The 21,711-nt window shown below is 36.8% G+C and overlaps 1 long non-coding RNA gene across 2 annotated transcripts in view; it reads right to left on the bottom strand.

Moving 5' to 3' along the window:
- The window catches only part of LOC149128323 (uncharacterized), a 690,681-nt gene that overhangs the window by 403,972 nt on the left and 264,998 nt on the right, over window positions 1-21,711 (bottom strand). Inside the window, exon 2 of one of the 2 annotated variants that reach the window (XR_016217594.1) lies at window positions 9,789-9,978. The exons of the other annotated variant lie outside the window; for it this stretch is intronic. This is a non-coding gene — a long non-coding RNA (uncharacterized LOC149128323). The remainder of the gene's footprint in view (window positions 1-9,788; window positions 9,979-21,711) is intronic. 2 annotated transcript variants of the gene reach the window in all.

The raw sequence follows: 21,711 nt of genomic DNA, 5'->3' as shown, positions 1-21,711 counted from the left end.
AACTGGGAAAAAAAGAGCTGTGAAATCTGGTCATTTGCAACAAAATGGAGGAAGCTGGAAAATACCATGCTGAGTGAAATAAGCCAGTCCTAAAGGGACAAATATCTCCCTGATCGATGACAACTAATCCAGCACCTAAAAGGAAACCCGTTGAAGTGAAATAGACACTATGAGAAACAAGGACTTGACCAGTCTTGTCTTGACTGTTGAGGAACAACTTACTATTTTAAACTTTTAGTATTTTTTGTTGTGATTGTTTTTTTGTTATACTTAATACCATTGGTTAAACTCTGTAATTAATACACAATTATTCTTAGGCATTTAAAATTAACAGAAACGTGATCTTTGTTAAATATAAGAGTGGAATAAAAGAAGGAGGAGATATACAGGTCAGCACATGCTCACTCGGACATACCTCCAATGGTAGAGCTAGAAATGTGCCAGTGGATTCCAATTGAATCTTATCAAGGAGGCATGTACCAATACCATCTCACTTGTTAAAGTGATACATTTAAGCACATAATTGATCAAAAAGATAGGTTAAGTGTCGAAGAGATTTCACAAATAAGACCAGTGTCTGCAAATAATGAAGGATAGAGTTAAAAGGGAGAGAATGATCTTGTGGGGGAAGCAGGATATACAGCAGACTCATAGAATAGCAAATGCCCTAAACAGCACTCCGGCCTCAGAATCAACCCTTGGGGCATTCGGATCTGGCTAAAAGGCCCATGAGAGTCTCTCAGGCATGGAAAGCCAAGACACTCTGGCAAAAATGACCTGAATGAAAGATCTCGGTGAACAAGATCTCAGCAGAAAGAACGGGCCATCAAAGAAGGAGGCACCTTTCTCTGAAGGGAGGAAGGAACCTCCACTGTGCTATGGCCTTGACTAAATAAGTTCAGAGCTGGTGAACTCAAGAGGCTTCCATAGCCTTGGAAGCTCATAGCAAGAGCCTCGGGTGATTACTGACGTCATAAATAGGAGTGTCAATTGTTAAATCAACAATGGGAGTCACTGTACACCTGCTCCCCATGTAGGATCTCTGTCCTTAATGTGTTTTACTGTGAGATTTAACAGTAAAACTACTAGTCGAAAAGTACTCTATACCTTGTGCAGTTGTGTGGGTGCAGTCTGTTGAAATCTTTGCTTAGTATATACTAAGTTGATCTTCTGTATATAAAGATAATTGAAAATGAATCTTGATGAAGAGTGGGATGAGAGAGGGAGTGGGAGATGGGATCGCTGTGAGTGGGAGGGAGGTTATGGGGGAAAAAGCCACAACAATGCAAAAGTTGCACTTTGTAAATTTACATTTATTAAATAAAAAAATGAGTAAAAGAAACTAGAAGAAAAATGTTAAACAATGCTTAAAAAATCAGACAAAATAATCTGTGATTTTAGAATTCAGGGAAGTGTTTAACTTGGATGGTGATAAGTGGGATGGATTACTGGTAAGGGGGGTGGTGTGGGTACTGTACCAGCTTTTGACTGAGTGGTGCTTATGCTTTGCTTTATGGTGAAAATTCATCTAATAACACATTTCTTGATTTCTTTTTTAATTAGTATTTTTCTTGTTTTATATACATATGTATATATTTGTGCCTATATATTGTTATACCAATATATATAGTTATGTATGTTATATATATTTCTGTCAATCTAACCACACACATTTGACTTACTGACTTTTGTATATGCTATAACTCAATTGACCATTTTACTTAAGAGCAAATATAAGGCCGGCGCCGCGGCTCACTAGGCTAATCCTCCGCCTAGCGGCGCCGGCACACCAGGTTCTAGTCCCGGTCGGGGCGCCGGATTCTGTCCCGGTTGCCCCTCTTCCAGGCCAGCCCTCTGCTGTGGCCAGGGAGTGCAGTGGAGGATGGCCCAGGTGCTTGGGCCCTGCACCCCATGGGAGACCAGGAAAAGCACCTGGCTCCTGGCTCCTGCCACCGGATCAGCGCGGTGCGCCGGCCGCAGCGCGCCGGCCGCGGCGGCCATTGGAGGGTGAACCAACGGCAAAGGAAGACCTTTCTTTCTGTCTCTCTCTCTCACTGTCCACTCTGCCTGTCAAAAAAAAAAAAAAACAAAACAAACAAAAAAAAAAAAAAAAAGAGCAAATATAAGCCTAATGCCATGCTTGTCCTCCTGTTGTTATTGGTCCCAAAATAATTGAATGCAATGTTTATATTTTCTTAAGAAATAAATAAACAAACAACATTCTGTTGTTAAACCCACCTAATCTGTGGTATTTTGTTGTGGTAGCACTGGGAGAATATAGCACTGTCCTTTGATCACAATGGTTCCTGTGGGCAGTGGGCTGGTGGAGATGTCTAGCATCTGAATGTGAATAAGAAGACTATGATCTGGGAGATGGGATTGTAACCTTTGCCCTCAGGAAGCCAGCCAAGGACAGAGTAGAAACAAAAGACAAAGAGATTCATATGCAGGGGAAAAGAAACTGGGCCTCACAGTTTATCGTTTATATGCAGTGAAATGACAAGAAAGAGCTGTGTTCAGAAGAACTGGGGATGGCCTTCTAAGTTCTAAGTGTGTCTATGTGGGTGTAATCTGTTGAAATCTTTACTTAGTATATACTAAGTTGATCTTCTGTATATAAAGATAATTAAAAATGAATCTTAATGAAGAATGGGATAGGAAAGGGAATAGGAGATGGGATGGTTTGTGGGTAGGAGGGTGGTTATGGGGGGAAAAACTACTGTAATCCAAAAGTTTACTTTTAAAATTTATACTTATTAAATAAAAGTTTTCTAAAAATTTTAAATATAATTTATAAATTCTTATAAATTATATCAATGCAGAGTAAGGACTCAATGGTGCTTTGATTGTTCTATCACCTAGTAGATGCTGTAGAGATCAAAAAATCTCTCCAATTATCATGGGTCCAAGTAATTTTTGTTTCTATGTGTTTAATTTAATTTAATGTATGAGCAAGGTGTGTGTGTGTGGGAGGGGCATTAGATCAGTGCTTATAACTGATACTTGTACCAGAAACAATACTGGAAATTTGAAGAAAGTACAGTTTATCTTTCACAACAATTTTTTTTCTAATTAATATTATGCTTTCTCAGCTGGCTGTAACCTTTTTGGAAATACTTGTGGATGAAATGAAATTTAAGGATGACCCCTGTGTTATCATATTAATCAAGGCTTCAAGACAGTGGTGAGTCACTTTTCACAACGAAAATTAAAGTTCAATATTTTCCCAGTATCCTGAATATATTTAGACTATGTGACCTAACATAAAACCTTAGGCTTTAAAAGTCTATTGTACTAAATTAAAAATCTTTGATAGTAATTGAACCTGGAATTTTAAATTTCCTTCTTTCTTTAAAGGAGATAATAAAAACCTAGCACCAATTATTTCAGGAGGATTTTATGTGTAACATCCTATAAGTTTCTGCATTGTTGCTAGAATAAAGTCTTCATAAATATTATTTGATTTTCATACTTCCTTTCTCAATTCTTTTCCCTCTGTTTTGGTTACTGAAAAGCTTAAAGCATTTAAGTTTCCATATTTTATAATTGTATAATTCTAAAATAATTATTACAAGTTATGTGTTAATTACTACATGAATTGATTTGGTAACATATCAAGGTGTATGATAATATTTGTTTATTTTGTATAAAATCATGCAAGGAAAAGAATGTTAAGTCCCTACTTGGTGCTTTTCTCAACAAACATCTCCCTTTTTTTTTTTTTTTTTTTGACTGACAGAGTGGACAGTGGGAGAGAGAGACAGAAAGAAAGGTCTTCCTTTTGCCTTTGGTTCACCCTCTAATGGCCACCGCGGCCAGCGCGCTGCGGCCAGCGCACCGCGCTGATCCAATGGCAGGAGCCAGGTGCTTCTCCTGGTCTCCCATGGGGTGCAGGGCCCAAGCACTTGGGCCATCCTCCACTGCACTCCCTGGCCACAGCAGAGAGCTGGCCTGGAAGAGGGGCAACCGGGACAGAATCCGGCGCCCCGACTGGGACTAGAACCCGGTGTGCTGGCGCCGCAAGGCGCAGGATTAGCCCAACATCTCCCTATTATAAATAGCTATGAAACAGGAAAGATGAAAACTGACAGAGAACGCATTAATACCACACCTATTTTAATTAAGTTTGGCATCTCTCAATAACCAATGGATCATATAACTGTCTAGAAAAGTCTACTCCCAGCATCTTCTCTACAGCACAGAGGGTTTGCCACAAACAACAAAAGGCTCAGTGCTACACATTTGTAGTGATCCCATTACTGCTTTGTGTAGCAAAGTTGCTAGTTCTCAGAGATATACAAGATGAAATCATAACAGACGTTGCGTGTCAGAGAGTTAATAGATCCATGCATGTTGTAACAATAAAGTGCAGGATAAATATGCACTTCCACACACATACTCACTGTCCTTCGCATTTCTCTTCTCTTTGAATTACTCAAGTGCTATCCCAAGAGGCTTAATGAAACCAGACACACACTGAATTACACTCTCTTAAAACTGGAACAATCACACATCAGCTTGCATTAAGTCTCTTTCCTGCAGATCTTACTGGTGCAACACAGGACTCTGAAAGCACATTTTGACCTCCATTTGCTATTCTCATTTGTTCATTCTGCTATAAATTTGATCTGATCTCATTATAATATCTTTAAATGTACTAAATCTTCCATTAGTGAAAAGACACTCGAAGCTTTCCGACTAAGCTGTTTTCCCTTTCCCCTTCCTGGGCTGTCACAACTTGTGGTCTACAAGTCTGTGAATTACCTACCTGCCACATTTAGCTAGGGAAAGGCTTGAAATCTGTTTCAGTGAGAAAAAATGGCTGTGGACATTTGCCTCCAAATGAGGAGTGTGCAAAGGACCTCTTCAGTCACTGTTGGTCATTCAATCTCTAATGAGTTATGTGGATAACAGTGACCCAGATAAGAAAAAAAAAAAGTACCCCTAGGTCTATCAAACTAAACGTTTCTAGTTACTTTCTGGAGTACAGTTCTAGGTCCTGAAGACTGATCAAGCACTTGTCACTTGTCACTGAAACTGGATCATATGGTAACCCTTATGTCTAACATTGTGATGAGCTGTCAATCTGTTTTCCATCATGGTTGCACCATTTCACAATCCTACCTTATATGCAATTAAAAAATGAAAAGCAAAAAGCAAAACAAACAAACAAAAAATCTCCCAAACTCTTATTTAACAAAACTTAGTATTTCTTTGCCTTCTTAAGTAGGAAGTATCAGAGCTATAGCATTGCCCTTTTATTATAGCAAGATTTAGCTCCTGTGGCTTTACAATTTGAAATATTAATTTACCCGTCACCATTATAAATTTAAACAAAATTGAAAACTAAAGAGAGAGAGATTTGAAACATTCCTGGGAATTTAGAACATAGGGGAAAGAGTACTAAAGCTAGACAAGTGAACTTGTCTATAAGCAATCAACATTAATTTTGCATTTTTATATCAAGGAGGCAAAACAACATTGAAATAGACAACTTTGAGATGAGTAAATGTCCCAAATTAGGAGTTTAGAGATAGATATCAGGATAAAATGATATTTTTCACTTTAAAGATATCCTTTATGCAAAAAGAGGTAGGTAGAAGCTAAAAACAGATTTCACTAAACACCAGTCCTTCTGACAGCCCAGTGTGTGAAAATCCAGCTGTCCTTTTCTGCTTCATACATTAGCAACAATAACAGTAAAGATGATGCCTTCCTTATTTGCTGACAGTTGCGTTGATGATGCAGGAGGCAAAATAGCATTTCTCTTCTGGGCAATGTTAATTATGGAGTGCTGACAGAAGTTCCAAAATAAATCCAGATCCATCCAGTCAATGCCCCACATGTACATACTACAGAAACCATAATTCACTGACAAATGTAAGAGAAAATTTTGCAAAATATCTCCTCTTTTTCAATAAGTGGATTTTTGAAAACCAATAAAAATAATAGGTTTTATCAGAATAACAATTTATACATCTGTTGATCCATATTTTTGATTAATATTGCTCATTTGATTCTTCAAAGTAGAAAAACTCCATATCGTTGTGCTTCTATTTTAGGTGACATCAGTGAAGCTCTGAGAGATGAAGTAACATGGGTATTAAGTGGATGAGTAAGAATTTTATTACATGTGTCTCTCATTTCATCCAATACTGCAACATCCTATTTTTCAGGCAAAATTTCTAAAAACAGTCCAGCAATGTCAAAATTATTTACATGAACAACAAGGAAGGATTTTTGAAATTTGGGCCATAGGATGGCCAGAATGCAACACTCCCACACAGTTCTTAAGGCAGTACACATTTTCTGTAAGAAGTTACTTGATGATAGCAACTTAAAATATTTAGAACATGTAAGTTATCTTGCCAGAATTTAGTAACTGTCTTGTCCCCATTTTCAAAAATACATGGCATATTTAATTAGTAGTTATTTATCTCTGCTCTATTTCCTAAAGTAGCAATTTTAAAATGAGTATCATTATCCTCATCCTTTAAAAAGGAAGAAGCTAGCAATAATGAATGTTGGGTAACCTAAGGTCAAACAACAATAAAAAGAAGCTTATATCTTGCAATCAAGCTTGTCTAAACACAAATATATACACAATAATAAGGGTAACTTAAGACAACAAATTTAGGTTTCAAAAACATAATGGTCCTTTGAAATGGTAATTTTGAATTTAGAACTGTATTGCAAGAATAGAATCAAGGATACATACAGTAATTTAATAATGAGAATATTTGCATAGATGTTGATTACTTTTGTTAAAAACTAAAGCCATCCTAGTGACCAAATTTAGGTTTTCATTAAATTAATTGTGTCACATCCGTATGGTGAAGTAGTATAGAACCATTAAAAAGATTGTCATAGAAAATTACTTGCTAGGATGTGGTGGAATGAAAAGGCCATGCCAAGATGGCCACTGGCAAGCGAGCATCAGTTACTTAGGAATGGTTTCGGAAACTCCCTGGGAAACCACCTGGCAATGGAGCCTGCCTGGCCACAGATAGTGATTGGTTAGGGCATAAACCGCCCCTTGACCAGACTGGCTGCCTCGGCTATATAAGCTGCTGTACCAACTGAAATAAACGAGTCTGTGGGCCGCTTGTCTCTGGCCTGCTTTCACCTGACTCCCGATGTCTGTGTGATGACTCCTTGCCTCTTGCCCCTACCTCACTCCTCCTCGCAGAACGAATACACAGCAACACTAGGAAAATGATATTACAGCACATAGTAGTCTTCTCAGTGAACTTCACAAAATCTGCAGCATTCAGTTAAAGATCTTCTGTGATATATACTCTCACCATGTATCTCATTCCCAGTCAAATCACACCCACTCTCCTATGTGCTCTCATGGGTCAGCACATACAGCATATGATATGCACTTAGTTATTTAGTTATCTACCTTGCCCTATAAACTTTGACCTCCTCCAGGTCAGTGAACAATTTAATTCACTTATATTCCCCTGCACATAGGTAATACACTGGTATATTGTTAATAGGAGGTATTTAATAAATGTCCACTGGAAAACTAAATGAATGAATACATGAAAAATTCTTTAGCAGTTGTTCAGCCTATTTCATTTATGTGCAGAAATTGGTAAGATTTCCAGGGTCTACCAGGTAAAAATGTCATGCTTGCTCACAATGAGAGGAGACAGACCCCAGAATTCTAGCTACCTTTGATTCTACCTTGCTGCCCTAAATATGTAAAGGGATTATGATCTTGGCACAGAAGTAACCCATTCAACTAAACAGCACAGTGTGATATAGAATTCTTTATATTTTTATTCAGAAAATCATTGAGTCTAAAATATTTATACTGCAGTGATAGATTCCATATAGTTTTCATTATACTGTTGTTACTAAAAATCATTTAACTTTTATATGTGTATTTCATTTAAGTCAATAATTTTGCTTCTGTTTTCATTATAAAGCTGTTATGATCTGACATTTTATCAAAGACCATTAAAACATAGTTAAAGAATACATTTTTATTAGTCTTTTTTAGTCATTATAGTACAGATAAAAATATTTCCGAGATTACAAAAACTCCTCTAGAATGAGAAAACAGTTCCTATGTGGAGTTCAGAGAGGATAATGATCTTTTTCACCCTTGGCATCTGCACAGTCAGTATTTTCAAATTATCTAAAGAGAGTCAGAGGGTGGGTCATTGGGAATAAAATCAAATGGATATGTGCCAGGAAGAAAAGAAGCTTACAGAAGTTTACAGAAACCCAAAGCAGAAAACTCTTCAGCTAACACAGAAGAAATCTTCACACCTTGATATTCAGTCAAATGTTTCTATGTGTTCTTTATAATGGAATAGCTATATTTAGAGTTGTTACCTTTTCCATGACCTGATGAAATTCCCATTTCTTTTCTTTTTTTTAAATTTTTTTAACTTTTATTTAATGAATATAAATTTCCAAAGTACAGAATATTGATTACAATGGCTTCCCCCCCATAACGTCCCTCCAACCCACATTTCTCCATGAATGTTTTGAAATCTCCTTTAATTTATCAAATTTAAATAGTAAACATAACTAACAACAATTATCTTGATATGGAAAAACATTAAAATGATTTAATAATTAAATCTCATACCAAACAACTCATTCGTGATTTTATTCACTCAAATAAACATTAACTGAGCAATTACTCTATTTTAACTAATGTCTATGCACTGGGCAAATACAGTACTCAGTAGAACATTTCTGATTTTATGCAGCATATATTTGGTGTTAAAGATGTTACTACTACTAATTTGATTATTTCTCTGGGCTCAGGACACTTTATGTTAATAAAGCTCACAAATTTATAAATTTAATCTGGGAATATTATAAATAATATGAATCGATTTATAATAAATACAAATAAAATTCAAGACAATGGCTAATCCTGTCATTGCCTAAGCACAGAGATGAGTTCTTAGCATCATTAGTTCTGATTAAAAATCTAAAGATATTCGTCCACTGAACAGGTGTTGTTAACCCTGAATTTGGGCATATTATTTCTTCTAGAGCATACTGACTCTTAAGCCTCATCTTCTCTGCAAGACACAGGCCGGTGGATATGCCTCTCAACATCACAGTGAACAGCATATCTTCTTTATATGATTCATAACCAAATTAAACCTCAAATATTTATGGAGCACTGAATACCACAATGGTGAGCTACATGGGTTAGAAATAAGTGAATGGAACCTAAGTATTTAAAATTATCAACAAGGACCATCAGACAAAAATATACTACATGAAAAGCATGGACTGTAGACTATGATACCACTTGAAATTCACTTACAGATGTTTAATGAAATTTTTATTGCAAATTACTTAAGTCTCAGGACTCTGGCAACATATGGTAATACCTGAATAGAGGTTGCACCGATACGCCACAAGCTGCTGGGCAAAGGTTCTGCTACCTGAGCTAGAAACCCAGCAAGGTGGCCTTCCCAAGAGACAATTGCAACTTTGCTTCCCACAAAGATAAAAGACAACATGGAAACTGGCTACACCTGAGCGTTTAAGTCAATCATCTGGGCAGAAGAATGATGAGAGTCCAATACCACACCACTATAAAAAGAAGCTGGCAGAGTTTCTGATCATATCAAGGGATGGGCTAGGGCTGGGTTGAAGTTCAGAACTAGAAGCCACAATTCACCTGGATCACCGAAATTCGGCTCTCAGATGCAAAGCCCCACAGCTGAACAATGGGACTTGTTCAGGTCTGGTATCTTGCCTAACAGTTCCTTTTGTAGTTACTTGGCATTGAGAAAACTGCTCACCTGATACTATTGGCTCTCTGTAGGTTTTCCCCTCAAACAAATGCTGGTTGCTGCTGGTATGTGTGTTTTCAGGGCATTCATTCTTGATTACTTGACATTAGATGATCTTGGACAGACTATTAATTCTGTATGAGCCTCAGTATCCTCTTCATCAAATAAGGATAATGACAGTAAACACTTCATTTGGTCTCTGTGAGGATTAAATGAGATAATCTATGTCAAGTGTTTATCACAGTTCCTGCACATAGTGAATATTCAAAAAATGCTAGCTATTATTACAAGTTAGAATTTAGTTTCGAGGTAATATTTTGGTGTAGATAAAAGAGATTTCATCACTTCTCAAAGGGAACTAAAAATAAACTTGAGGGATTTCAGTAAGAGACATAGAAGGCAAATTCTATAACCCAATTATGCTGTGGTAAGGTTTATTTGCTGAGTGAATGAATCTGGGTTCCACATCAGAGAAAAAACTATCAGAGAAAAGTTAGACTTCTGCTGAGCTAATTAGTGTCTGGGCATCTTTTTGTACATTCCAGAAAAGAGGAAATTGGAGAGGTTGTGTGAGGAAAAGAGACTTAATGATAACATTACATACAATTATTTATCCATAATTCATGCATTATATCCTTTATTCAACAGTTTTATTACAAAAAAATGCAGCAAGTGTCACAATGAGATAGGAAGACAAATCAGGCCAACCTAGAGAAATAAGAATCATCTTACCCAAAACTCATTCCCTACAAGCTGGCCTCTCAAAGATGGAACTGGCTGTCCGCAGCTCATGAATGGCAGTTACAGAAAAATGCTTAAGGCACTCAAGTTTGTTAAATGCTGAGAGGTTACATTATGGCAGTTATAATCATTTCAGGGTTAGGACTCTAAGGCTTAGACATCATCTCACTGATCCAGCCCTCGATTGGGCTTTTGTTCTCCCAGCTATGAATGTCCAATTGCAGAATAATACTGGAGCTGAGACAATGTTATATAAATAATTGCTGGATTCCAACTCTTATTCACTCCAGGAGGGGAACTGTTGCTTTTCTAACTAGTTTCATTCCGGCTCCTGGAGTCCATGCTAGTCTCACTAGACCTAATCTCACTAGCTCTAGTCTCACTAGATCTATATGTACTGCCTGGGTGTTTGGTACTCATTTGATCAAAACACTTTTCAGTCTTCAGAAGCTCATAATGTGGAAGAGAAGATGAAATACTAATAAACTTATTAAACTAATAAAATTGACAGAATGCTTTGCCATGTTTAGGAGGAATTACCTAATTCTTCTAATGACAAAGCTCTCGTTCTCTTGAAAGTATTGGATACAAGTTAATCTTGGCACCTCTCACTATTTCCCTGTCCATAAAAAAAAGGAATATCTTTATTTTATTGGGAAAATCCACCTGCATTACTCTGTCTTGAAAGGTACAAGGGAAGCTTAATTTCTCCTTGAAAATTACTGTCTCTGTACCTACACTTCTCATTCTAAGGGCTAGTTTTAGGGTGATGATACTAGTCCAATGTACAATTTGTTTTGTAGTTGTTGATTTTGCTTTATATACAGAGTATTTTTATCAATACAGCTTCATTGATGATAAAATTGATGTTTGAAGATCTCAGGACACCAACACTTTCTTACCTATTCATTTTAGAACTTGGAAGAAACATTTCATTCAATGTCTCCCTGAAATCTCAATTGTCTAATTCAAACATGAATTGAAATCCAATTGATCTCGAGAAGATTGTGTTCAATCTCAAAATACTGTTGTACACATTTGTCCATGGCCATATGTATCTCATTGGATTATTTGAGGATTACTTGAGATAATGTGTGTGATACACAGAAGGCAATCAAGCTTCTGCTTTGTGTGATGTATGTGACAAAAACGGTAGTCTAGACAAAAATTCATAAGAGATTAAGGGAGGGTGATTGAATTTCCATGTTAAGAATATTTTCTCAGTTATCTGAAACATAGGAAATATTATTAAAAATGTAATGGATGGCCTCTAAGTAACAGGAAACCTTCTTATTCCCCCTTTTCACAAAGCACCAGTCATTTGACAGCATTATTCAGAACTACTTGCTTGAGTACCAAAGAGCAATATCACAGGAGGACATTTAATACATTACTTTGGAAGTCTAACCTCCATCCATGCCACTCATCTCAAAAGGACATTGCTCACCATATGTCATTTAAAATGCAATTATCTTTCAATGGGCACAGAGCAGCTCTATTACCAGACATGACTGCTTTTACTACTACTAGCAGTAGTTTAATGATTTTATGTCATCACAATAATAGAAACATGACATTCAAGTGTGACTACAGCTTGTATGAGTCTATTTTTGGGAAGCTGATTTTGTAGAGGACATCGAAATGTGGAGTCTTGGTTCTTGTTTATTTCCCAAAAATCTTTGCCAGTAACTGGCACATGTCATTTCCTTCTGTGGGCATTTCCTAAGTTTCTGAAATGAGAGTGGTGATTTGAAGCCTCAAACAATGATTGCTCACATACAAAAATTCTTCTTTAGAAGAGGATTGGTGGGCCTGAATTCTGTCTTTCCATCAGTAGGAATATTCCAGTGTTTGAGTTTTCACTCTTTTTTGGAAGTTTTATGCATTTGAAAGGCAGAGAGAGATACTTTAGTTTACTACCCAAATCCCTGCAACAGTCAGGGCCAAAGCCAGTAGCTCAGAAAGCTCAGACTTTCATCTTGGTCTCACACATAGGTGGCAGGAAACCAAGCTTGGGCCCTCATCTGCTGCTAACCAGGGTACACATTATGAAGCTGGGATGGAAACAGAGTAGCAGGGAGTCCAACTAGGCACTCTGATATTGGACATAGGCATCCCAAATTCCAGCTTAACCTGTTTCACTGCAACATCTACCCTCTGATTCCTCACACTTGATAGGAAAGAAGCAAGCAATGACCACCAACATAGTATAAATTGCATAAATTCTTTTGCACTGGACGACATTATCCCATAGCTTTTAGAGAAGCATTTGAAGCTAGGAGACACAAAATTCTTCAATGTCCTGTCTTTACATGCAATCACTTATCACTGTCAGGACTCAGAACTCAACTTCCTTCTAATCTCAGGATGTGTTTTTCTTGCTTAGGGCCAACTCTTCCATCTCTCATTTTAATTCCTACCTCTACTGTCTTTTCTAAATCCTTGATCTATCATTGGTCTCTTCATAATACTGTGTTCCCACCTGCTCTCTTGCTATTGGACCTGTCCAGTCAGTTTAACATGCAAGAATCCTCAAATACGCACATTCCCACTTTCTACCTCTAGTCACTGACCTATTTTCCTCCACAAGCAAACTACTTAAAATAGTTCATATTCACAGTCTGCTGTTTCTAAAATTCCCATTTTCTCTTTCACCTCTATGAATAAAAAAATCATTTTTCCTCACCTCCTTACTTCAAACATTATACTGCAAGAACTCTATCTGTTCTTCCCCCCTCTTCAATTCATGCTTACAGTCTTTTTCCCTTATCTTTCTATACAGAATGCTCAAGTGAAATTCATTAGTGATCTCAATCTGCCATTTTCAGAAACCTAAATGCCTTGCTATCAACCTTGCTTTTTTTTCAACTTTCCTTTCCCTTAGTTTCATCTTATTATGTCTTTATTTCTTCCAGTTACCATATATTAGATGCATATTTTTCCATGTACAATGCCCATACACTTCACATGCTTAAAACTGCCCTGAAAGGGAATAGTTCATATTGTAAAATTTGAAAATTAAGCAAGTAGAATCTAGAGAATTTGAATAACTTATCAAGAGTCATGTAGTACTGACGTCATAATAAAAGTGTCAATTGTTAAATCAACAACAGGAATCACTGTGCACTTGCTCCCCATGTAAGACTTCTCTCCTTAATGTGTTGTACTATGAGAACTAATGGTAAAACTATTCTTCAAACAGTACTTTATACTTTGTGTGTCATATATACAGATTTAGGAACATGGTGGCACTTCCCCCCCACCCTGCCCTATACCCTCCCTCTCACCCACGTTCCAACACTTCCTCCTCTTCTCTCTCACATTCCCACTCTTAATTTTTACAAAGTTCTATTTTCATGTTACTTAATGAACATATAGTTAATCCTACACTAAGTAAAGAGTTAAATTTTTAATGTATGTACTTAAAACAGTTTGAATGTGATCAATATGTCTAATCTCCTTTCAAACTCTGTGGGACTTCAGAGAACATACACACTAAATTTTTCTTCCTAATCTAGATTGGCAATTAGCTTTGTTTAACTCTTGTAAAATACATTGTCTCAAACCTCTAGCTATCTAAGATATTTTTTTCACAGATCAAGCTTACTTATTTTTAACTTATGTGTTTTTCTTTCTCTTTTAAAGATTTATTTATTTACTTAAAAGTTATAGTTACAGAGAGAAGGAAAGAGAGAGAGAGAGAGGGAGAGAGAAAGAGAGAGAGATTGATGTACCATCTGCTGGTTCACTCCTGAAGTGGCTGAAACTACCTAGTTAGGGCCAGTCCAAAGCCAGAAGCCCGGAGCTACTTCCAAGTCTCCCACATGGGTGGCAGGGACCCAGGCACTTGGATTCAGCAGCCTTTCCAGCCCATTAACAGAAAGCCAGATCAGAAGCAAATCTGGTAGAACACCAACTATTGCACATATGGAATACCAGCATTGCAGGCAGTAGATTTACCTATTACACATTACTGGACCCTAACCTACTTTTTTTTTTTTTTTTCAATATATTTCTTCATGATCCATCACAGTCTTTTTTTTTAACTTTTATTTAATGAATATAAATTTCCAAAGTACAGAATATTGATTACAATGACTTCCCCCCCATAACCTCCCTCCAACCCGCAACCCTCCCCTTATCCACTCCCTCTCCCCTTCCATTCACATGAGGATTCATTTTCGATTCTCTTTATATACAGAAGATCAGTTTAGCATACATTAAGTAAAGATTTCAACAGTTTGCTCCCACACAGAAACATAAAGTGAAAAATACTGTTTGAGTACTAGTTATAGCATTAAATCACAATGTACAGCACACTAAGGACAAAGATCCTACATGAGGAGTAAGTGCACAGTGACTCCTGTTGTTGACTTAACAAATTGACACTCTTGTTTATGGCATCAGTAATCACCCTAGGCTCTTGTCATGAGCTGCCAAGGCTATGGAAGCCCCCTGAGTTCACTGACTCTCATCATTTTTAGACAAGGCCATGGTCAAAGTGGAAGTTCTCTCCTCCCTTCAGAGAAAGGTGCCTCCTTCTTTGATGACCCATTCTTTCCACTGGGATCTCACTCACAGAGATCTTTCATTTAGTTTTTTTTTTTTTTTTTTTTTTTCCCCCCAGAGTGTCTTGGCTTTCCATGCCTGAAATACTCTCATGGGCATTTCAGCCGGATCCGCATGCCTTAAGGGCTGATTCTGAGGCCAGAGTGCTGTTAGGACATTTGCCATTCTATGTATCTGCTGTGTATCTCACTTCCCATGTTGGATCATTCTCTCCCTTTTTGATTCTCTCAGCTAGTATTTGCAGACACTATTCTTGTTTATGTGATCCCTTTGTTTCTTAGTCCTATCATTATGATCAATTGTGAACAGAAATTGATCACTGGGACTAGTGAGATGGCATTGGTACATGCGACCTTGATGGGATTGAATTGGAATCCCCTGGTATGTTTCTAACTCTACCGTTTGAGGTAAGTCAGCTTGAGCATGTCCCAAATTGCACATCTCTTCCCTCTCTTATTCCCACTCTTATATTTAACAGCGATCACTTTTCAGTTAAGTTTCAACACTTAAGAAGAATTGTGTATTGATTACAGTATTCAACCAAAAGTCTTAAGTAGAACAAACAAAAAAAATACTAAGAGGGATAACATATTAAGCTGCTCATCAACAGTCAGGGTGAGGGCTGATCAAGTCACCGTTTCTCATAGTGTTCATTTCACTTTAACAGGTTTCCTTTTTGGTGCTCAGTTAGTTGTCACCTATCAAGGAGTACAAGTGGTATTTGTCCCTTTGGGATTGGCTTATTTCACTCAGCATAATGTTTTCCAAATTCCTAACAGGGATCACTTTTCAGTTAAAATTTAAACACCTAAGAATAATTGTGTGTTAATTACAGAGTTCAACCAATGGTACTAGAACAAAAAAAAATACTAAAATGGATAAAGTATTACATTGTACATCAACCGTCTCGACAAGAGCTGACCAAGTCACTGTTTCTCATAGTGTCCATTTCACTTCAACAAGTTTCCCCTTTGGTGCTCAGTTAGTTGTCGCCAATCAGGGAGAACATATGATATTTGTCCCTTTAGGACTGGCCTATTTCACTCAGCATGATGTTTTCCAAATTCCTCCATCTTGTTGCAAATGACTGGGTTTCGTTGTTTTTGACTGCTGTATAGTATTCAATAGAGTACATGTCCCATAATTTCTTTATCCAGTCTACTGTTGATGTGCCTTTGGGTTGGTTCCAGGTCTTAGCTATCGTGAATTGAGCTGCAATAAACATTAATGTGCAGACTGCTTTTTTGTTTGCCAATTTAATTTCCTTTGGGTAAATTCCAAGGAGTGGGATGGCTGGGTTGAATGGTAGGGCTATATTCAGGTTTCTGAGGAATCTCCAGACTGACTTCCATAGTGGCTTGACCAGTTTGCATTCCCACCAACAGTGGGTTAGTGTCCCTTTTTCCCCACATCCTCGCCAGCATCTATTGTTGGTAGATTTCTGAATGTGAGCCATTCTAACTGGGGTGAGGTGGAAACTCATTGTGGTTTTGATTTGCATTTCCCTGATTGCTAGTGACCTTGAACATTTTTTCATGTGCCTGTTGGCCATTTGGATTTCCTCTTTTGAAAAATGTCTATTGAGGTCCTTGGCCCATCTCTTAAGTGGGTTGTTTGTTTTGTTTTTGTGGAGTTTCTTGATCTCTTTGTAGATTCTGGTTATCAACCCTTTATTAGTTGCATAGTTTGCAAATATATTGTCCCATTCTGTCGGTTGTCTCTTCACTTTCCTGACTGTTTCTTTCGCAGTACAGAAACTTCTCAATTTGATGCAATCCCAATGTTAATTTTGGCTTTGACTGCCTGTGCTTCTGGGGTGTTTTCCAAGAAGTCATTGCCAGTACCTATATCTTTCAGGGTTTTTCTAATGCTCTCTAATAATTTGATGGTGTCAGGTAGTAGATTAAATCTTTAATCCATGTTGAGTGGATTTTTGTGTAAGGTGAAAGGTAGGGGTCTTGCTTCATGATTCTGCACGTGGAAATCCAATTTTCCCAGCACCATTTATTGAATAGACTGTCCTTACTCCAAGGATTGGTTTTGGATCCTTGATCAAATATGAGTTGGCTGTAGATGTTTGGATTGATTTCTGGTGTTTCAATTCTGTTCCATTGGTCTATCCATCTGTTTCTGTACCAGTACCATGCTGTTTTGATTACAACTGCCCTATAGTATGTCCTGAAATCTGGTATTGTGATGCCTCCAGCTTCGTTTTTGTTGTACAAGATTGCTTTAGCTATTCGAGGTCTCTTGTGTCTTCATATAAATTTCAGCATCATTTTTCTAGATCTGAGAAGAAGGTCTTCGGTATCTTGATTGGTATTGCATTGAACTTGTAAATTGCTTTTGGGAGAACGGACATTTTGATGATATTGATTCTTCCAATCCATGAGCATGGAAGATTTTTCCATTTCTTGGTATCCTCTTCTATTTCTTTCTTTAAGGTTTTGTAATTTTCATCGTAGAGATCTTGAACGTCCTTGGTTAAGTTTATTCCAAGGTATTTGATTGTTTTTGTAGCTATTGTGAATGGGATTGATCTTAGAAGTTCTTCCTCAGCCATGGCATTGTCTGTGTATACAAAGGCTGTTGATTTTTGTGCATTGATTTTATACCCTGCTACTTTGCCAAAATCTTCTATGAGTTCCAATAGTCTCTTAGTAGAGTTCTTTGGGTCCCCTAAATAAAGAATCATATCGTCTGCAAAGAGGGATAGTTTGAGTTCTTCCTTCCCAATTTGTATCCCTTTAATTTCTTTTTCTTGCCTAATAGCTCTGGCTAGAACCTCCAGAACTATATTGAATAGCAGTGGTGAGAGTGGACATCCCTGTCTGGTACCAGATCTCAGTGGAAATGCTTCCAACTTTTCCCCATTCAATAGGATGTTGGCTGTGGGTTTTTCATAGATTGCTTTGATTGTATTGAGGAATGTTCCTTCTATACCCAGTTTGCTTAGAGTTTTCATCAAGAACAGGTGTTGTATTTTATCAAATGCTTTCTCGGCATCTATTGAGATAATCATATGGTTTTTCTTCTGCAGTCTGTTAATGTGGTGTATCACATTGATTGTCTTGCGCACATTGAACCATCCCTGTATATCAGGGATAAATCCCACTTGGCCTGGGTGGATGATCTTTCTGATGTGTTGTTGCATTCTATTGGCGAGAATTTTATTGAGGATTTTTGCATCTATGTTCATCAGGGATATTGGTCTGTAATTCTCTTTCAGTGCTGCATCTTTTTCCGGCTTAGGAATTAAGGTGATGCTGGCTTCATAGAAAGAATTTGGGAGGATTCCCTCTTCTTCAATTGTTCTGAATAGTTTGAGAAGAATTGGAGTTAGTTCTTTAAATGTCTGGTAGAATTCAGCAGTGAATCCATCTGGTCCTGGGCTTTTGTTTGTTGGGAGGGCCTTTATTACTGTTTCAATTTCTATCTCAGTTATGGGTCTGTTTAGGCGGGGGTTAAATTTGCTTTTACAGATTATCATTCCTTGATATGTTCCTTTCCAGGGAGAGTTTATAAATTGTTAATTCGTATTCTTTTTATGTACATGTTTCTTTTTTTTTTTTCATTTAGATTCGCTCCTGAATTAAAGTTTCACTTTATACTAGATTGACAGTTATTTTTCATTCAGTTTTTAAAGTTATCATTCCACTGCTTCCAATTTCTCTCCTGGTCATGCGACATCTTCTTAAATGCGAATTTTCATTCCTTTGATGGCAATATATTTCATTCTTGATTGTAGTCAAGATGTTTTCTGTTTGTGTGAGTTCTACACTTTCTCAGTTTAGGTGAATATTTGTCAAAGATGTGGTATTCAATCATTCTGAAAACTGATATTGCATTTTGTTTCAGGCAAACTGTGAACCATTTTCTCTTTCTTTTCACTCTTCCTTTCCTGAAATTTCTTTCACATATTTACTGTAGTATATAATTTAATTGTTCTTAGATTTTTACTACAGATCTGTTTAATCACTGTGTCATAATTAGGAACCATATTCCAAAGGTCCTGTTGGAGACCACAAACTGGATTCCAGAAACCTCAGTTGTTTGAATGAGTGCATAATGATAACAATATTCTAGTCATCAAGAAACACTTATGTGTGTATAAATTAATATAATTCTCATTCTTTGATATCCATTATTTCAAGTCATAAACATCTGAAATGCAGAATATTTGACTTCTAAATCATACTTTTAATTCGTAGAGATGAAGTTCAAATAATGTTAGAAAATATGGATATACATATATTCATTATGCATGTGTATACAAATATAATATATTCATGTCCTAGTGAGAGAAAATGCCAAGCAAGATGCAGAGTCAAGTAAGAACAATTAGTAATTTTGAGAATTTCCTGAGTGCTCAAATTTATTTCGCCAAGGCTAATGTTTAAGTCAATATTTATGCCAATTATAAAAGTTTATGTTTGAATTTCAGCAACTCTACATTTAAGTTAAAGGAGATATAATCTCCCAGGCAAATGTGAAAACAAGTGACTATGTTGACAATGAGTGTTGAAAATAAAAGCTGCATAGAAGGAAAATCGTTATATTTCTTAATTGTCCTTTTGACATTTATTTAACAAATGTTTAGAGAACACTAGAATGTGCTAAATAATTAAAGGAATTAAATGATGTCCCAAAGATCACTACACTTCTAATAGAAGAGGTATTTCATGTACTTAAGTAACCTCAAGAAGTGGAATCAAAAGGTTAAGGAGGTTCAAATGAAATGGCCATTTATTTGATTTGTAAAAATCAAGGAGGGAATAATAGAAAAAAAAGTATGGGCATTTTGGTCGTGCAGTGGGTTGATGGGTGGGGAGAACATTATTTACAATATAGTTTAAAAAAACTGAAAGAATCTTAATACTGAATACTAGCAGGATAATAACCTTCCTTTGAAGGTTTTAGTACTGAAAAGCCTGTAATTATATGAAAAGGTATGTTTTTCTAAAACTAAATCATTAGGAATCAGAATTTTATCTTCAATTTAAGAATGAGCAGACATAAAGATAAAATGCATAGTGTGAATATCAAGGTCTGGAAGAAAATATATGTCAATGAATGGAATTTGTTGTTTTGGTATTGCAGGGCTAACAAGTGTAATAGGATTTCTTCTTTAGATATTAAATTAATTTCTAGTAACCATTTATATACACAAACATGAAAAGATAAATATAGGTTTTGTCCTTTGACTTAACTTAGATTTGAGAATTTAAATAGGCCTTCATTGATCTTAGTTACCACATAGCTGCATAATTCTCACAGAAGTTTCACATATCACAAGAGAAAAGCATAATGCAATTTTATTTTAACATCTCACTAAATTAATCAGATTATTGAGTATTTCATAGACTTGCCCTTAGTCCTTAGATTAAGGAGTGCTTACTGGCTATGCTCCAGCAATGCAGGTGTAACACAGGCACAAGGAGTGCCCTGCCCTGGCCTCTAGATGCTTCTAACATACATTCTAACATATATTAAAATTTTCCAATGTGTCATCTCATGACATGCTTAAGCATAATGCCTCACATCCAAACCACAAATCCATCCCAAGTCTGTCCAATGCCAAATGAATTTATCTTGTATTAAAAGATTCTTAAGTTGTTTTCGAATTCACAAATGCAAATTGCTTTATGAATTGTCTTCAGAAAGTTAATAGAAAATGTATGTTATCTTTTGATTCTATTTTTCAACATATCTTTTGAAGTCTCTTGTGTTTATCACATGCAACATGATATTTTGAAATAATAGTACATTGCAAATGGCTGAAATAAGCTCATCAATGTATGCATTAATTAACACACTTTTGAATTTTTGGTGAAAACCCTTAAAATAGCCTTATGCTAATTTTAAACAATATAATATATTAATATTTACTAAATGCTAATTTACTCAATGCTCATAAGTTTCTTGAACTTATTCCTCTTAACTATAATTTTTAAATCCATATCAGTGACTTTCCATGCCATAGATTATTATTTTTTTTAATTCTTTTTTTTTTTTTTTTTTTGACATGCAGAGTGGACAGTGAGAGAGAGAGACAGAGACAAAGGTCTTCCTTTTGCTGTTGGTTCACCCTCCAATGGCCGCCGCGGCCGGCGTACTACAGCCGGCGCACCGCGCTGATCCGATGGCAGGAGCCAGGTGCTTATCCTGGTCTCCCATGGGGGTGCAGGGCCCAAGGACCTGGGCCATCCTCCACTGCACTCCCTGGCCACAGCAGAGAGCTGGCCTGGAAGAGGGGCAACCGGGACAGAATCTGGCGCCCTGACAGGGACTAGAACCCAGTGTGCTGGCACCGCAAGGCGCAGGATTAGCCTAGTGAGTCGCCGCGCTGGCCATGCCATAGATTATTAAAATCGATCTCAGCCAAAATAATGAAAAAAGTTAAAACTTGAATAAGTATACTTGATTTGATGTGCTACTGCTTGAATAAATTGGATAAAGGTAAAGTGACCTGAATGCTATGGAATGCTCCCATGTGGCTATTGTGGAAAGGTGAAGAATATGAGGATCAGCAATAATTATTTCCCCAACAACTCTGAGAGAGAGGGACTAAGAGTAGTTGAATTTTGTAGATGATAAAATTGAAATCCCCAAAACAACTAAT

This window comes from Oryctolagus cuniculus, chromosome 1, assembly GCF_051225735.1.
Source record: "Oryctolagus cuniculus isolate XC-2025 breed Fujian yellow rabbit chromosome 1, ASM5122573v1, whole genome shotgun sequence".
In the NCBI taxonomy this organism is placed as follows: domain Eukaryota; kingdom Metazoa; phylum Chordata; class Mammalia; order Lagomorpha; family Leporidae; genus Oryctolagus; species Oryctolagus cuniculus.
This window is presented reverse-complemented; position numbering and strand designations above follow the sequence as displayed.